Source organism: Papaver somniferum, chromosome 6, assembly GCF_003573695.1.
Source record: "Papaver somniferum cultivar HN1 chromosome 6, ASM357369v1, whole genome shotgun sequence".
Taxonomy (NCBI): Eukaryota; Viridiplantae; Streptophyta; class Magnoliopsida; order Ranunculales; family Papaveraceae; genus Papaver; species Papaver somniferum.
The window spans coordinates 21,633,197-21,638,344 of NC_039363.1; the positions used below are offsets into that span (position 1 = coordinate 21,633,197).

The 5,148-nt window shown below is 33.3% G+C and overlaps 1 long non-coding RNA gene across 4 annotated transcripts; it reads left to right on the forward strand.

Annotated features, from left to right (window-relative positions):
* Positions 1-246: 246 nt before the first annotated feature.
* On the forward strand, positions 247-4,529 carry LOC113287159. Of its 4 annotated transcripts, XR_003329768.1 has the most exons (10): positions 247-386; positions 547-646; positions 1,265-1,325; positions 1,432-1,486; positions 1,708-1,807; positions 2,034-2,284; positions 2,457-2,516; positions 2,733-2,826; positions 3,346-3,562; positions 3,881-4,529. It is a non-coding gene; the product is annotated as an uncharacterized LOC113287159 (long non-coding RNA). The 4 variants fall into 4 exon arrangements; XR_003329766.1 differs by having other exon boundaries at positions 2,733-3,562; XR_003329767.1 differs by having other exon boundaries at positions 547-624; positions 2,733-3,562.
* Positions 4,530-5,148: the final 619 nt, after the last annotated feature.

The following is a 5,148-nucleotide window of genomic DNA, read 5'->3' on the forward strand; positions in this document are numbered from 1 at the left end:
TATGGAATAGGTTATGACCGGTTATACCTTGACTCCTAAGATAGTATATGACCGGTACTACCATGAATCCAAAACTCAAAACTGTTTTAGCCATAACTTTTGCATACGATATCTGAATTAAGTATTTTTTTGGCTCGTTTTAATCTTCTAAACAAGAGATACACATATATGACCGGTAGATATCAACACCATTATATATATAATTTTTGTACAAATTGTTGGCTTCACATTAAAAATTACGCCAAAAGCTTGAATTATAGAGTTTCCGGCCCCCGACCAATAGAAATCGAGGGTATCGAGATCTTTTCCGTAACATCCAGATATCAAATCTACTCGCCAAACTTACTCGCACAACCAAACTGATACCCTAATTCGTGAGCTCGAAAGTAAAACCCTAATCTCTTATTCTTCTACCGATTTCCCTCTGCCTATTGTCCTTCGTTTCTTTTGCTGCCTCCCTATTCTCCTTCTTCTTCTTTGGTTTTTCCTACAACATCCAAACCTGATTTGTAATCTTTTTAGCTTTCTTCTTTGTTTTCTTTTCAGGAACATGCATAGGAAAAAAAGGAGTTTCCCGATGCTTATACGGGGTATAATTGTTCTAACAATATTGGTTTCTAGACGGTATTCTTTGAGCATTCTATAAGTAAGATCTGATTGTATTAAGTTTCAATATACATATTTGGTGCCTTTTCTTTGTGTGTTTAGATGTTTCAGAGACTGATTCTGGAACTGTTATATTTCCGTTAATTCTTGGATCACGAGTTCAAAAAAAATACCCAACTTATAAAACCTACTTAACCCCTACCCTATTCTCCTCTTTGCGATGCCGTCACCACCGATTCTTATGAACAGTGAGTAAACTAGATAAAAGTGATATAGGCGTTAAACAAGATAAATTCTCTTCATTATTATGTTACACCAGCTGTTAAGGCAAATTCAACGGTTGGTGCTAATCACTGCACGAAAGCCTTAATTTTATAGTTCTTTAAATTTAGTTGGGTGAATCCCTTTGTATTTATTGAGTTTTAACTGTAACCCACCACCATAGAATAGATGGGTTTTTTTTATAATGTGGTTAAGTTGAAATGTTCATTTGTCAGCGGCGTTTGTTAATGTTTCCCATGTTCAGGGGATATGTTGTTCTCAAATCTCAACCATGGTCACTATAATGTGCTTTGATCGTTGTTGTTTATGCTTTTTCATTATATAATTTATCTTCTCATGATAGTTTATCTGCTCCTGTTTTCGTTTTATCTTATAGGTTGTCTTCAATGAGATATGGAAGGGGAAATAAGAGCATGGAAACCAATGGAATATGCCAGGTAAAGGTTGTGAGTGGCTTATATTCTACTCAAATTTTTTCCAGTTATTGAAGGTACTTGATATTTTTATAGTGTCAATGTATTTTCATTTGATGTTGTTCGACAGGACAATGATGAGAGGGTAATGTAAATCATCTGAGGTAAAGTCTGGCATCACATAGGTAATAATGTGTTCCGGATTGTGCCTATTTTCCTTTCTTATTCAAATTTCAATAGTGTATGCCAAAAGTCCCCAAACATCATACGAGCTCCATGAATTGCAGGCTACTGTTACTTATGACACTATTTTTTCTTAAGAACTTCGTTGAATATCGAGAATATAAAAGTGTCACTTATGATGTAGTTGATTCTTAAGATATTTTTTTGGCGTCACATTTCGCAGAAATGAAATGAAGTTCATCATGCCCCATGGAGCACTAATAATGATCCAAGGTTCTTTTCTCGAGGGATTCAATGTTTATGTTCTTATGATTGATCTTCATGTAAGTACTACTTTAAGATACATCATCTGGACATTATTATTCAATATAAATTTTACTATTACGCGAATTGATGCAGATGAATTCTGGAAATTATTTGCATCTACCCATAATATAGAAAGCTATTGATGTTATGGCATACACCAAATTGGTACTGCTTGCAATCACTTGATGCTATTAATTATCTATGTCTTAACTTTGGTTGAATGTATGTTGTTTGTTTTGTTAGGTGAGCAAAAATGAATACAGTTTTTGGAGAGTCCGAATAATGCTAATGGAATTTTTGATGTTGCAAAGTACTTTTACACAATTGTAGTATAAGAAACAGTGTTCCAAGAGAAAGGTAAGCACAAAATTGTAGAGAGATGGAAGTAGAAGAGTGTTATAAGAGAGAAGCGCAGATGATAGCTTCACGGGATACCAGGGGAAATTCTTAAGGAAATAGAAGAAGATGATCAAATGAGCGAAAAACACTTTCCAGTAAGATTTACTCTTTTACTTCACGATAATAGGTGGTATTATATAAATATCGAAGTTATTTATGTAGGTTGCTGGTGACATTTTCCTTTGTCACTGTTGCTAGCTCTAGCGTATCAAAATATCCGTGAATTTTCAAAGTTGCCAACCGCACTATATCCTGTTTTACTAACAGGTATAAAGAGACATTTGAGATGGAGTTTTTTATTAGCGACAGATAAACTTCATCGAACAGGTATATATATATTGAAAGTTTTTCTTTTTTTTGTTATTCATGCTTTAACATATCCTTTTTTATATGGAAGAACTTGACACAGTTAGTGTTCTTTTCTATGGATTGTGTGATGTCTCTATGTTCCGGTAACTGCATGTATTTCCATGGATGTATTATTGTTGTCTGATTCGGATGCGGAACTGAACCACTGTTGTACTTGAAATTTATAATTAATAGGTCACATTTCTCCCAGAACTGTAGTCAAACTACTTTGGCTCAACTTTGGTGGATGTGTTTGGTACATTAATGAAAACTTCTGCTACACAAGGAGGTAGGTATTCCTTTCTTTTTCCTACCATGTTTTGAAGCTAGATTTGTCGATGCTTTATTTTTTTTTTCTTAACTACGTTAAAGTTAATAGACCAGACTAGCTGTGCAATTATAGTGATGTGCTTGAAGCATTTTCATATGTAAGTGGGTCCTGAAATGGTTGCTAAATAGCACATGGTGACAAGGTGCAATAAGGTTAACAAATCTCATTCAGATGTTAATGTGGACGTACTACGCACAATATCAACTCCAATTTCTAAGTTTCATTGTCGATAATACAAAATTCTTAAATGTTATTTTAGTTTTGGATTGTGGGTTATATGTTTCCCTATTCATATGTAGACAAATATCACTCTTTTTATTTGGCGAATAGTTTTCGTATGTGGTTTGTGTTAGGTGGCATGATTTGTTAAGTGGAAATAATATTATATTTGTCATCAAGTAGCTTAATTAAGATAGTTCTTATGAGAAATGAATCTTTTAGATGGACTCACAATGAACAGTCCTTACATTTCTACAGGGTAAATGCTTTCAATTACATCAATGAATTCGGTTTAATTTGTTTATCTATCGTGACATTGTTGCCGGTATTGGGTTGTTCATGAGCATTTAAGGGTCAATGTTTATTTTAACGTAACTATTTTTAAAAATTGAGTGAACAAGCTCAGCTTGAGCTTGCCAAAGAAATGATACAATGGTGGGAAGGAACCAGTATTAGTGGCATCCCTTTTCGCAAGGTATATCTGCTTATCGAGCTCTCTTTTATAGTAAGAAACTTTACTGTATTTGATTGGTAAATGAGTATTTGGTTCATAGAATTTTATTCATGTACTTTGTGGTTCATGTTCTTATCATATAATAAACTCCCTATTTGGGTTTGTTTAGCCTAATTCCCAGTTGATTATCCTTGGAGATGTCCCCAGAATATACAAAATTTATTACACTAAAATGTTGACGTTTTTTTTTTCTTTTTGTATTTTTGGAAGTTGAAGTACATAATTATAAACAACAAATGATTTATTTGGTTGACTATTTGGTTCATGTAAACTCTATAGGCATCCTACTGAAAGGCAAAATGGCGGAAGCAGATGGAGTGGTGGCTTCTGACACAACAATAATTACGAAATCTAACTGATTTGGGTTAGTGTTTCTAGATCTAATACTTACTGCTTTTTAAAAGCATCTATGATTAGATGTAACAATACTAACCCAATATCAACTGGAAAAAAAAGATGACACGACCAGTTATATGTATGTTAGGAACTTAGTAAGTTGACATTCTCCATTGCTTGTATGATATTTTACGTGGAACAAGAATAAGAGGTTATGGACATGAACTCAATAAACAACCAGGATATAATGTTTCAAAGTCATGGAGTTAAAGATACTGTCTTAGAAGAAGTAGGTGAAGCTACGGTTAGAACCATACACAAAAATGTCAAACTACGGTGATTTGAGATGGGATTAACTGGAGTTCCAGTAGGAATTTAATTTACTTCTAAATTATATACTAAATGGAATTTATAGTTTGTAAATCCGTCTCTGTGAAGATGTTGAATCTTACTTACTTTCCAAGTTCTTTTATGCCGCATTCTTGAAAGATGAAGGTAATTCCCATCTTTTGCATAAATGACAAGTGCAGTAGAATTTGTTAAGCAAAATCATACTTATCTTTAACTTTAATTGTGTAACATTATTGCTTTCCATTTGAACTTAAGTCCATGAATTTATTTGATTGTTTTTTTTTGTCAAGTCCAAAGTTTTTTATAACAAAAAAAATAAAAATAACGTAATTACAAGAATTACAAAATTGGAGCACAAAACTCCCTACCCCCATAAACCAAAGGGGTCTAAATAACTTCTAAGAAATAACTAAAGCAATAACCTCAAACTAGAAAATTAAAAGAAGCTACCTATATCTATAGCCAACCCCTTTCAATTTACTTCTGCTGCTACCAACTCTATACGATTTGTTCTTGGAAAAAATTTCAGCCATAATATTCGTATCAAAAGCATAATTATCCAAGATATCTTCATCTTCATCCACATAAAACTTTCCATCTTCATCTTCAGTGGCAAAGTTACCAGGAACAAGCTTAATAGGAGAAAACTTACTAGGGGATTTTGTATTTGGATTCATTCTTTCCATTTGCTCCTTTTCTTTGAAATAATCTTGTCTAAAAGCTGGACTTCTAATGAACTTAGCACGCACGTCTTCAATCTGAATATTGCTTGTCACCTCTAATTCTTCCTTAGACAAAATATTATTCATATCAAAAACAGTATTAACCAACCCGTCTTGAATTTCCATGTTAGTGTCACG